Here is a 14,348-nt window from a genome sequence, read left to right on the forward strand (position 1 = left end):
CCAAAAGGAATAGATTGGGGATCTGATGTGCTTTCTTAAATGCCTGTCTGTGTGTCTTGCTCACATGGTCAGGGTCAAACTGATCACCAGATTTGGGGTCAGGAGGAATTTTTACCCAGATCAGTTTGTCTGGGGCCTGTGTTTGTTTTTGTGTCCTTCTTGTGCAGCGGGATCACCTGCTAAGATTATCTGGGTATATCTATCCTAATCAATTCCCTGCCATTGCAGAGGTCTTCGGCATTGGTGGCACCCTGTTCTCTCCTGTTCTCTGCAAGTGGCAAATAACAGTTTAGTCTCCTGAGAGCTGAAATGCTTTGGTCTAACTAAAGTCACTTGCTTCATCATAGGGGTATCTGGATTAAATTTAACAGTTTGTAATATACAGGAGGTCAGATCATAGAATTATAGAATCATAGATGGTTCCCTGTAGCCTCAAACTCTGTGAAATTCTATGAAAGTACTAGAAGCTTGAAGCTAGGAGGATGTGCAGTGGCACAGTAGTGAGGGAGAGAGAACTACTTGTGCAAGCACTCTCAGGCCAGAAAAAGAAGCATGCCAGTGGACAGCAGGGTTGAAGAGAAGAGGGCTCCCAGGAGCCAAAGGAGAAGAGGCAGCCAGAGGGAGAAAGCAAGTATTGAAGGTGTGCTTTTGAAATATCAAAGGGATTTAGCGCTACAGGACTGCTCAAGCATCTCAAAGTCAGAGTTGATAATAACCAAGGAACTAATAACCATATAGCATAATAGCTCTCTTAACTGTTTTACTTTTCATGAATTACAAGAGACTTAGACACAAAGTTTTACTTTTGGACAAATAAGTTATACAATCCCAACCATGGGGAGAAATGTCCTTGCAATTATTTGTGGGGCTTAGTTTTTTTAATTAATTGTTCCTTTATAGTAAATCACATGAAAGTGAAATATATATCTCATCAGCACCTTTGTTCCCTCTAAGGTGCATGCCTGCAGGACCACACATGCGGCCATCAGGGGCATGCAGCTGCACAGGATGTGCAGAGCTGTGGGGGGATAGATGTTCCCCTCCCCTGTTCCCAGCTCTGGCCAGGGCTGGCTACAGCAGGGATGGGAGAGGTGCTGCTGTCTCAGCCCCAGCTCCAGCCAGGGATATTGCAGGAATGACAGAGACACATCTCTCCTCCGGCTAGGGCTGCGGGGTGGATGAGAGAGATGCCTCTCTCCCCTGGCCCTGGCCCTATCCCCATCCCCAGGGCTGCAGTGGGGATGGGAGAGATGCCTCTGTCCCCAGGGTTGCAGAGGGGAGAGACCTCTCTCTCACTCTCTCTTTCAAACACACACACTCTGTCTCACACACATACACACACATAGTCTTTCACACTCACCTCCCAACACATACTTGTGTTATTGTTACTTTTTGATACTTCCTGCAATGCATATATATTTTATGTAATTTTAGTCTTTCAAAGTTCTATTTTATTTTTTTGACTGGTCTATTCATTTCATAATTTTTATTTCTCTCTTATGCTTAAATTTAATTATTTGAGTAGTGAGTTCTTAAATGCCAAACTTGTCCTGGGTGGAGTAATTATCCCTATGGAGGGGAACATCTATTCCCCCACAGCTCTTCACACCCTGTGCAGCTGCTGCATGCCCCTGATGGCCTCATGTGTGGTCCTGCAGGCATGCACCTTAGAGGCAACAGAGGTGCTGATGAGATATATATTTCACTTTCGTATGATTTACTATAAAGGAACAATTAATTAAAAAAAACTAAGCCTTACAAATAATTGCAAGGACATTTCTACCCATGGTTAGGATTGTATAACGTTTTTGTCCAAAAGTAAAACTTTGTGTCTAAGTCTCTTGTAATTCATGAAAAGTAAGCAAGTAAAACAGTTAAGAGAGCTATTATAACTGTTTAAAAATATATATTATATCTAGGGGTTTTTTTGTTTCTACTGGTGGCACACATCTGCACATTATCTCAATATTGGTGCACATAATAAATTTCATATGGGTGAAAAAAATTAGAAGGAACTTTGATCAGAACTGATGTATTTTTAGACTTCTAAAAAGATTTTAATGGCTTCACGATACAGGGTATGAATTTAACACCCATCATGATTCTTACAATGGGGTCATGATGTAACAAGCCCTTATTTCCATTTTCATTGGAAATCATGGCTTATAGTCACAGCCAAGCAGTGATATGTCTGTTCTGAGATCCCAGGGCATGTGTGAAATAATCCATGTCAGTGGTCCTTATGTGATCATCAAAGCAAGGTTACATAAAGGGACTTGAGCAATTATATTTTTACCCCTTCAATTTTCTATCCAATACATTTATGGACATTAAACTATTGCATAGTAATGAGTCATTTCTATTTGGAACACTACTGCTTCTGACAATAAAACCTTGACATCTGAATTTTATTAGCCTACTGAGGATATTTTTTCTAATCTAAACTAGAAAACAAAGACTTGATCCACAACATTAACATATCACAATTAGTTTTGTCTGGAGCGCACAAAATAGGCATTATATATTTTCCAGGCTAACTAAATATGTAAAATTAAGTTTAACCTATTATCATAAAATAAACTGATTGTTAAAGTATCATGATGTAGCTGAGTTATCTGGAAATAGCATAGAGCAGTGTACATGGAAGTGTCACGTATCATATATGGAAATACATATTAGTAGTTTAGCTTCAACATTAATATTCAAAATATGTTTATACTGGATCACAGAGGCATTTTTACAACTTTGAAATACATTAAAAATAGATAAAATGTTCTTATTTTGGAGATCGAAGAAGTTTACCAACGGGACTCTTGATCTCAAATTATGACACTTATAAAATGATTATGAGACAGCACCAATGATGATTGGATTTGATTAAAATGTAGACAATTTTCGTTAGTTAATATCATGTGTTATCATCATTAGTATTAATTATTTTATGGTGTTGTTTTATTTATCATTTAAATTCTAACAGTAACAGACTCAGGTCTTTAAGGATGCTTTAGCTTATTACTTCCACATTGCCAAACTCTGAATATTGGGAGTGATCCCATGGCTAGCTCTGTGTGGTGTATGTACTGTTTTTACAACTACCCTGCTGAAGACCCCACAGCCCTGCCTACCTAAGTTTTATTGTTATTATTTATTTGTATTACCATAGCACCTAGGAGCAGTAGTCAGAGAGCAGGCACTGTGCAAACATAGAACAAAAAGCCTTACCATCAATGGCCTGCTCAGATCATCTCTCTCTTCAGTGTCTCTCTGACTTAAGTCAACAACAGAGACTATGACCTCACAAAGGAATATCAGGAGAGAGGCCACTTTCCCCGATCTCACATCTCATTGAAATGGCTGCTACATCATAAACAACCATGTCTGGACAAAATCCTGGACACCACAGCCAGGGAATTGATAGGGTTAGGTGGCCACATAGCATCTCTGCAGCCATGGGCCTGCCTCATGAGTAGCATTCACAGGTACTGGGCCTAGGTGGACCATAGAGCACTGGCCAGAATATTTGCTTGCAGAGCAGTAGGATCACTATTTGACAGTCACTCTTTATCACAAACATTGCTAGTACCAACCCAGTAAAGAATAATCACACAATTCAAAGATGCTGTAGTGCAGAGATAAATATGAGATGTCTATTGGTACAAATAGATTATCAAGTGGCCAGGTCTATTGTTGCCCAAAGTGACAATGCACATTCATGTATATTTTTTGTGCAGATATAGTTTGTTGAACTGATTATAGGGTGATCTTTTAGACTTGGCATCTTCCCAGTCTTGAAATGCAGATTTAGATGCAGCAAGAGACGAGCAGTTTATGATGATGGTACCAAATGAAGTTATTTACTTTGTTAACAATGGACAGTCTGTTTTTTCTTTAAAATGAGAATTTTGGCATGCATAATACGGTTTATCCACAAAAATATTATTGACCTGCTATGAAGACAATGTGCTTTTTTAAAATACCATTTTATATTTGATTCAGGCTTACATATACATTGTTTTTGGTTTTGTACATCATAGCCTATAGTTTTGTAAAACTTTACTGTAAACAGGAGATAAGAATATTGTACTCGCTAAATTCTTTTGTATTTTCATATGGAGATTTGTATTTGGTGTAGTAAAAGAGCAAGATGCATGATACAAATCAACTGTGACATTTGTTGATGCCTGTGGCTACATCTGCCCTAGCAACTGTATATATGTGCATGAGCATGGCTGTTCCACAGCCCCCTTATTGTTCACATCTAAACCCAGAAACATATCTGAAGGTGAGCGGAGGGACAGTAAGCTGGCATGCTTGAAGGGTGTAAGTACGTGCCCCGTACCCATGCGTGTGTAGTGCAGAAAGGATAATGGGAGTGTACCAGGTCTTGTATTTTAATTGTCATCAACCCCAGTTCTCACAATCCACTGATCCCTTTTCTTTCCTCCCTTAACCAAAATAAAAAGGTCCCTGTCCCTGTCCCCAATTTCACTGGCAGTAGTAAGTTGCACTAACCATATCAGAACAACTTCCCACTGTACTCTTTACAGATAAATGCAGGTGAACATGGATCCCTGCTCCAAGAGCAGCCATCAGACCCACTGACCATAGTCAGGTGTTGATCAATGTGTGGTCAGAGTACACCATCCTCCACAACTTCTCTGAGAGCAGCCTATCAAACATGCTCTCTATGACTATTCTGCAGCAACTGAGTTTATAATTGGATTCCTTTTTTCCAGGGTCAATTCTGTTGGGATATGGTTTCATAAGCCAAGTTAGGAGCAGATATACATCAACAGTGGACACAGATGCCATAGACAATCATATTGCTCCTGGGGAACAAAGTCCCTTCTTCCTTGTCAGACAGTAGCTAGCCCTCTGAAGCTACCTGTAGGACCCAACCTATTTATGACAGGCTCTGCATGCGGGAATGAGGCAATTCCAATTCCATGGGAGTAGATAATTGCCTCTCAGTTATTTGGTGAGTTAATTAAGCAGGGAAGCACCTGGGCATGATAAAACGTTAACACTCTCAGTAAGAGATGGATTCCTGAAGAGAAAGGAAGATCCAAAGGATGGAAGTTCCTGGGCATCCTGAACTATGCAAAGCTCTGCAGGCAGGGAGGCCTGGGATAGTTCCTGAACAGGCAGTGGAGAGGCTGAAAAGCTTAGCAGGAGGCAGAAAAGCCTGAGAGCTTACAGCAGAAGGAGCTGCTGCTAAAACCTAGAAAATTTTGTTTTGGGACTTCCAAGTGTTCTCTGGGCTCTGCAGAGAGAGTCTTTAAACCATTGCACAGAAGCTGTTTTCAGAAGGCTTTATTAGAGGGAGATAGACTACTATAAAGTAAAGTGTTTGGCTTCTCTGGGCTGTTTACATGACATCATTGATGGAGGAAACTAAAGCAAGACACAGCAGAGCCACATTCAGGTAAAAGGGGGTGCTCAGGAGGAGACAGTATCTCTTCTACATTTCCCTCTTCAGGTACAGTCCCAGTCTCCTCCACATGTTGGTATTCATAAATCTGCCACTGAGGTCCACTAAGCCTTGCAGAATGAGTGCATAGTAACCTTATTGACTTATATACTTATTCACCACTTTTGGTGAGATAAGTATTGGGATGTGGATGCCTTCACTGGCCCCTGCACAGGCTGGAAACCACATTCTCTGAAATTCAGTTATTATTTCTGGAACTTTTCTTATGGTCACCACCACAGTGTTAATTGCCTCACAAAACTACATAACCATGACCCTAAGAGTGGACATTCCAACCCCAGAGAGATTTTCAATAGACCGATGGTGCTGCTGGCTTCCACAGGGCAATAGACACCCTCTTTTGTACACAGTATGGCTCCCTGAATCAAGTATTCTGGTGCACACTCCTCACACTGCTTCATGAAGGTCTGTTTCCACATTCAGAAGTTCTGAAGTCACTGTGGGTCTCTCCAGGTTTTCAGAACTATATGAGCCCATCGCATCATGCTGGTTCTCCTGACCAGAAGTGATAGTCCACCCATAGACTCACCATGACTATACTAGCATTCACCATATCTGTACCATGAAAGCTGAATAAATTTTCATTCACTCTCAAGGTCAGATGTCTTTGACATGTCTGAAAATTATGCCCAAATTCCATCCAGTATCTTGCCAATCACCAACTGCACTGCAAAAACATTTGTCCTACAATCAGGAGCAGGAGAACTACAGCATCATCAATTGCTCCATGTCTTCCACTCAGCACAGCAGAAAGGAGTTGTAAGCAGGAGCTGCTCTCAGCAAATGTGAAGGCAGAGGACAGTAACAACAACACACAGCAAAGTGGTTCCTAGAGTGTCTCTCCATGAAACACAGAACCCTTGGATAATGCCCCTGAAATAGTAAGTGCTAATGTTGTATAACAACATGATACAATAGTTGGAAGTTGAAGCTAGACAAATTCAGACAGAAATAAAACATATTTTTAACGAGACGGTAATTAACAATGGAACAATTTACCAGGGGTTAGGATGGATTCTCCATCACTGACAATTATTAAATCAAGGTTGGATTTTTCTTCTATAAGCTATGCTCTAGGAATTATTTTGGGGAAATTTTATACACTAGCTCAGACTACATGATCACAATGATTTTTTCTGGCCTGGGTATCTATGAATCTATGAACAGTGGCAATGGGGATGTAGATATTTGGATATACAAAATGGGACACCCCTGTCCAGCACAGAATATATAGACACTCATCGTGGGTATTGAAATATGTGTGAGTGTATACATAGTGAAGTAACTGAGTATATGCACCAATGTAGACATAGCCTTAGTATAAAGAATAGGCAACAAGCATTAATGATATAGTCTCTATGAATATTGAATCTCAAAGGAGGTTGTTTTATCTTCTTTTATCTCTTGGGGATTATGTCAATCCAAACCACATTCATGACACATCCTTGAAAATGTGCCATTCCTAGTATTAATTGTATTCATATATCATTAAACTTATTACACCTAGGGAATGCTATGAGAATGATTTTGTGATATGGTGGATTTGGTTTGGTTTGATACCTCGGATGTTGAATGTAAAACTCTGTATCTCAGCCTAAAGGATGCTTATGTAGTAATTAGTGTTAAGATGCACCATCATTCTAAACTTCTATTTTTATTCTCCTCTAATATAACTGCTCACAACAACTATTTCTCCATCTATCTTAGTTCAAATTGTTTAAATGGACTCACTTCAGCATCATTCATGCATCTTTCTGTGTCATCTTTCCAAGATTCTCTAGCTAATATGTTTAGTGGAAGAAATATTTGGGAAAACAGCTACTTTTAAGTTCATATATAGAGAAATACTGGGCTTTAAACATACATTTAATATATATAAAAACATACATTTTTATATATCCCCCTGTTAGTTTTTCCTCTAGTAGAAACATTAGTAGAAAAAGTAATCATCCTCCAAGGTTCAATTCTCGTCAATATATTGTGAAATAGTTTGTGAATTCTTTAAAAAAATCTACATTATAAAACACCTCTAAACCCTGTGAACCACAAACTGAGCACGAAAACGATCCCATTTCACCTAGTGTCATGTACTCAGATGTAAAATGAAAAAATCTGTGACAAACAGCTGCAGTAGAAGTGGAGTTTAAAAGGTAATTAATATGTTCCCCTAGGGAGGATGGAATGAAACAACATATATTCTATCATACCTAAAATAGACTGCAAATTTGTATGACGTGTTCTTTTACCAATAATTAATTAAACTCAAAAGAGCTACCATCAGAAATGGATTGTCTGCTGAGACTTTTTGCTGGCCATGTTTATCACTTTCATTGTAACTTCAGAAATATACAGGTAATCACTTCAGCAGACAGTAAGCAATTATGAACTGTACCAATGATTGCATTTCTTTTCTACAATACTACACAGACCTCTGGAACAGAAGTTCAGTTAGCACCCTGGTGACAACTGTCACAGGGGCTAATCTATTATTATAAAATAGTGCCTCCTTATAGCTGTGGGAAATGGGGAAAATGTCTGTGTTTGCTTATAAAAATTGTATGCAGAATTTGTGTGTGTGTGTGTGTGTGCGCGTGCGTGTGTGTGAAATGTCACTAATTTAAGTAAATAAGAAAAATATGTGGTAGGGCATTGTGGGGCTATACAGCACCAAATCTCCACTAGTTCAGGGTTCTTTTTTCAGCAATTCTAAATGGTTAGGCTTGCCCTCAAAACAAGCAGCTGGAGCTGACTACCTTGAGTCATTCTCCATCCTCATTCTCTCCTGCACAGAGTAGAGCTCTGTTGGAGGCAAGAACAGAGCTCTGCTGTAATTAAATAATAGAAACCAAAATGAGAATTGGTATCTTCCATTCTCTCATGCAAAGACTATTGCTAAGTACACAGTACATTGGCTGAAAATATAACCCATAATGCTGTGAAACATAATGAGACTAGCAATTGTTTATTATTGATCTTTAGACAGAACAGTTCAGCTACATAAAAACTAGAGAAAACATAAGATTTCTATTAAAAGAAAACAGAGAACTTTAATTTTGTCTAGTTTTCCCTAGAAAAGTCTGAGTGCCTACCTGAAATAACAGACTCCTTTTCCATTTAAAAATCTCTTTCCTTGCTGCTACGCTAGAAGAGTAATACAATAAAAGAAACATATAAACTGGAGCATTGCCCTAGAAAAACTGCAGATAAAAGTATTAAAAAAAAACAGCCAAACCATAGCAAAGTGACATACGAATGTATATGCAGTAAATCAGTTCTCTTTCTCCACAGCACATTTGTACAGAGTAAATGTGTATTGATCACTCTGTGATATTGTAACTAATCACTATAGCTTGGTATAATGATGCAATTGCTAAGAACTCTAGTTTAAAGGAAGAGGAGTACTGTGGGTACTGTATCTTTAGTAAATGTCGATCCATCACAGCTGAAATAGCATTGCTTTTGCAACTCAGGACTGATATCCATTGGCACATTGAAGCACAGAAACTTGTACTTCACCTCCCTTTATTATGTCTGGCTAGAAACAGTGCTATTAATTCCTTTCTTTCATTAGCACTATAGTCACTGCATTATATGAAAGCAAAACATTTCATCTAGTCTGGCAGCCCTACACTGCCTGAAAGCAAAGTCATTTTCAATCACAAAAGACAATGATTAAACAGTTTTTAGTCTGCTTTCAGCCCAGTTTAACTACCAAAACAAAATTGATATGTTAAGTTTATAGGGTGGTAACATGATCTGCTGGCTAGGGAGCTGGTCTGGGAGTCAGGTGATCAGGGTTCCTTTTCTGCCTGTCATACTAATCATCATTTTCAAATTAATTTCAGGGAGATATGTGGTCGTGACAGATGGGTGGCCAGGACAAACTCCAGCAACACTGCAGCATTGTGTGCTGCACCACATAGCTCAAATTCAAATTTGACCTGGCTGCCTCCCATCATGACAGAGGCACTTCTCTTTCACCATAGCACATTTGTACAGAGTAAATATGTACTTATCTGTAATATTGTAACTAATCACTACAGCTTCGTATAATGATGCAATTGCTAAGAACTCTAATTTAAAGAAAGACGAGTCCTGTGCGTACTGTATCTTTAGTAAATGTGGATCTATCACAACTGAAATAACATTGCTTTTGCATGTCAGGACTGATATCCATTGGCATGTTGAAGCATAGAAGCTTGTACTTCACTTCCCTTTATGTCATGACAGAGGCAGCCAGAGCAAACCTTAGTGTCACCATAGGTGATAACATTATTAAATTGGTATTCAGGAGTTTTTTCCTCATGAATGGGAATCCCCATGACATGCAACAAAACATGATCAGCCTGCTGCCTATTTCTCGGGTAACATGCAGCACATTATGAAAGATAGAGATTTTCCAGGGCACATTTAAAGACAAAAAACCAACACAATATTGTGCAGCTATATATCTGCACCTTTAATATTCTCAAAGGGAATTAAATGAGGTTATAGTCATAAATACAGTTCAAATGCCTATTGTATCCTTTCTACTTATTCACTCGTCTCTTATTGTTTCCTGCTTCAAATATAAATTTCCCCAACTATTTTTGTGCTTTTTTTCGAAGCCATTCCATACACATGGAATGCCCTCTGTGAAAGAATCCATAAGAGCACTGCCCTCTGCTCCTTCAAATCCCTCTTTTGCTGTGATACCTACTAGTTATTGCAAAATACTAGTAACAGATATTTAGAAAGCCATGGAGAATAGTTTGATGCTTATTAGAAAACCAAAACACTACAACTGTGTTGAATTTAAATCTATTATTTTTCCTCACCTTTCATAAATTGTCTTCTAATATCCTGATTCAAAGGTCATTTAAGTCAATTGAAAGACTCCAATGGATTTAATTAAAATAAAAGCTCTCTGGGAGAGGGACAGTATTTTAACATATGTTTGGAAAGTGCCTAGAACATTGTGTGTATTACAATAATCCAAACAGTTATAACAAAAAGGAAAGATTCATGGACCAGGTTTTTAGGTGGCATGAATAGGAATTGTTCAATTGCAATTAATGGAGCTACTCCAATTTACATTGGCTGAAAATATAACCCATAATGCTGTGAAACATAATGAGACTAGCAATTGTTTATTATTGATCTTTAGGGTATATCTACACATAAAACCCTATAGCAGTACAGATGCTTCAGTGCAGCTGCTCCACTGTAGTGCTTCAGTATAGACACTATTTATACCAACTGAAGAGATTCTTCCATCAGGGCAGTTAATCCACTTCCCCAAGAGGCTGTAGCTAGGTTGATGGAAGAATTCAGGCTAGCTCAGTCTATACTGGGGGTTAGAATAGTACAGCTATGTCTCTTAGGCATGTGGATTTTCACACCCTTGAGAGGCGTAGCAATATCAAAGTAAATTTCTAATGTAGAGCATCCCCTAGTTTAACATCCTTATCTCTTTGGATGACTATGCCTTTGTGTTGAGTATTGCATAAGCACTTTGCTTTCCAAATGAGTGCTGTCAATAGGTTACATCCAGACTCTTTCTGTATCTAATAAAAATAGTGTCTGGTTTCCACAGATGTATAAGACACTTACAATGTAAGCCACTGCAACATTACCATCAGCTTGCTTGTTCCTGTTGTGAAAGAGTTTAATATCTCTGCAATCCTTTTTATCATGTGCAAGGGCAACAGTGGATACACATAAAGTCTCTGGTAACTAGAAATTAATTTAGAAACTGTACCACTGTATTAAATTGCACTTTACCATTATGTTATCTGTGTGTGTAGCTGCGGGAAAATGAAAATAATTAACTGTGTAATGCATCAGTGCCTCTGGAAAGTGGGTAAGACATCTAGAGATGCTTTGACTGATGCTCACGAGGTCCTCTGACATTCCTCCAAGATGGCCTCCTACTTATCACAGGAAATGCAGACCGAAACAGCATGACCTCTTCTGGAGATATTTTCCTCTTCTTTAATTGGAGTTACAGTGGATATTTTTTTCCAAACTACTGGATATATTGTTACTCAATCAAACTATATGTACTATTCCTTGATTCAAAACACTTTATATCTTCTATCTGTGATTTTTACTCCACATTTTCAGCATAACTGACTAAGAAAAAACACTGTTATCTCAGAATCAGAGAGGGATTTGTGTGAGAGTTGATCTAGGAAATAATTTCCTCTGTTTGGGGAATGCATCCATTTGTGTATGCATACAGTACAATTTAAAAATGAAGAGATTAAAAAGCTGCAATTGGATGTGCAAATAAATACACTGATATAATGGGATAGGGATTTATAGTAACTAAGAATCTGGACAATTATCTCTATATATGTCACCTTGCAGCCTCTGTTGTCTCTTTCACTCACTCCATGACATCCCATATTTCTGGAATTGCCATTCCCCTAACAGAGACAAGTTCTCTTCCTCTCTGCAGTCAATAAATTACTAAAGCTAATCTCTTCAATGGAAAATATTAAGGTTTCCTAGGCTTATTCTACTATATGTATGTTCCATCCTCTTTGTTTTGTTCTGTTCTCCCTTTTCCATTACAGTACAGGCCTGCTATTTGTGTGACACTGTCATAATACTCTCGAATTATGTACACTTTTGAAACGCTATAAAAGATTAATAACAATATGTGCCATAGACCAAGGTCAACCTCTCTGATTGTTTGAGGGTTTAAATGTTCTCACTCTTTACTTTTATTTCTTACTATGCCTCTTTTGTTTTTCTATCAACTAATCACATATCATGTTATGTACAGTATATTAATGTATCTATTCATCTGATTAAACTAAAGATTTGAGTACCTGCCAACTATGAGAATACAACAATTTACTAACTGGCCATCCTTTTCTGTGAGCTAGGAGATAAATCACATTCCTAAACAAGCTGAACATCCAATATGGAAGTAGACATTTTCTTAAAGTTTTACCATGAATAGTATATTCTCCTAATGCTAAAGTCTGCTGTTATGACACTATTAATGTATTATGATGACAAATATAACTAATCTTCAATGTCTCATTTCAGATGTGTTGCTGAAAATTGTGCGTCATTTGTCTATAGTGGAGTCAGCAACCTCTGGCCCTCCAAGGTAAGCACCCTGGTGGGACGGGCCAGTTTGTTTACCTGCCGTGTCCACAGGTTCAGCCGATTGCAGCTCCCAATGGCCGCAGTTTGCCGCTCCAGGCCAGTGGGGGCTGAAGGAAGGGTGGCCAGCACATCCCTCAGCCCACGCCGCTTCCCGCAGCCTTCATTGGCCTGAAGCGGTGAACCGCAGCAGCGATCAGCTGAACCTGCAGACACGGCAGGTAAACAAACTGGGCTGGCCCACCAGGGTGCTTACCCTGGCGAGCCGCATGCCAGAGGTTGCCTATAGTATAATAGCATTCTTCCCACATTTTAGGTTAAAGCAAAAGAAGCTCACTAAGTCACACTATGTGAAACCAACAATGTTCAAACTACTAATTTGTCATCACTTCCCACAATATAGCACAGGATTAAGCACAGAGACCACATAGCCAAGATGTATCATGCTACTATGACTCATGTATAATCTGACCACTTGCAGCACCCAAAGTTGCTGGAAGGTAAGAGAGGTTTCTTTGCAGATATTATGATGGAAACAAAGTCTCAGGCAGCTGAGCTGTTTAGAGCTTGGGGAATTATCTCTGTCTTGGCTGCTAATTTGAATTTCTGGTTGTGAAGAGTTTTCCTTTTACTGCCTCAATCTGCCTGTCTAGTTCCAATAAGGTCTACACAAAATCATTAAAGTCAGTAGTTTTCAGCAACATGGTTTTTATTCACTGGGATGGGTGTGGTCCTCTCACACATCAAGCACACCTTCCCCACTTTGAGTCTACAATATAAAGCGATAATTTGAGCATATAAGTGGTATTTCCATCTGTAATAACCTTAGTCCCAGATTTGGACCTTAGCGTCCAAAATATGGGGGTTAGCATGAAAACCTCCAAGCTTAGTTACCAGCTTGGACCTGGTACTTGCTGCCACCACCCAAAAATTTAGAGTGTTTTGGGGCACTCTGGTCCCACTGAAAAACCTTCCCTGGGGACCCCAAGACCCAAATCCCTTGAGTCTCACAACAAAGGGAAATAATCCTTTTTCCCTTCCCCCCTCCAGGTGCTCCTGGAGAGATACACAGACACAAGCTCTGTGAATCCAAACAGAGTGACTCCCCCTTTCTGTTCCCGGTCCTGGAACAAAAAGGACTTTCCTATTCCCCCAGAGGGAATGCAAAATCAGGCTAGCCAATTCAACACACACCGATCTCCCCTGATTTCTTCCTCCCACCAATTCCCTGGTGAGTACAGACTCAATTTCCCTGAAGTAAAGAAAAACTCCAACAGGTCTTAAAAGAAAGCTTTATATAAAAAAGAAAGAAAAAATACAAATGGTCTCTCTGTATTAGGATGACACAATACAGGGCAATTTCTTAAAAGAATATTGAATAAACAGCCTTATTCAAAAAGAATACAAATCAAAGCACTCCAGCACTTATATTCATGCAAATACCAAAGAAAAGAAACCATATAACTTACTATCTGATCTCTTGGTCCTTACACTTAGAAACAGAAGATTAGAAAAAAAGAAACTACTTCTCCAAAGCTCAGAGAAAGCAGGCAGACGGAAAACAAAGACAAAGACACTCAGTTCCCTCCACCCAAAGTTGAAAAAATCCGGTTTCCTGATTGGTCCTCTGGTCAGGTGCTTCAGGTGAAAGAGACATTAACCCTTAGCTATCTGTTTATGACACGCCCCCCAAATTGCAGACAGTGGGGAAGCTCACTGGCGGCGATTTCCTTCTAGAACTTGAAAATAAACAGAT

This window comes from Gopherus flavomarginatus, chromosome 1 (genome assembly GCF_025201925.1).
Source record: "Gopherus flavomarginatus isolate rGopFla2 chromosome 1, rGopFla2.mat.asm, whole genome shotgun sequence".
NCBI classification, from domain to species: Eukaryota; Metazoa; Chordata; order Testudines; family Testudinidae; genus Gopherus; species Gopherus flavomarginatus.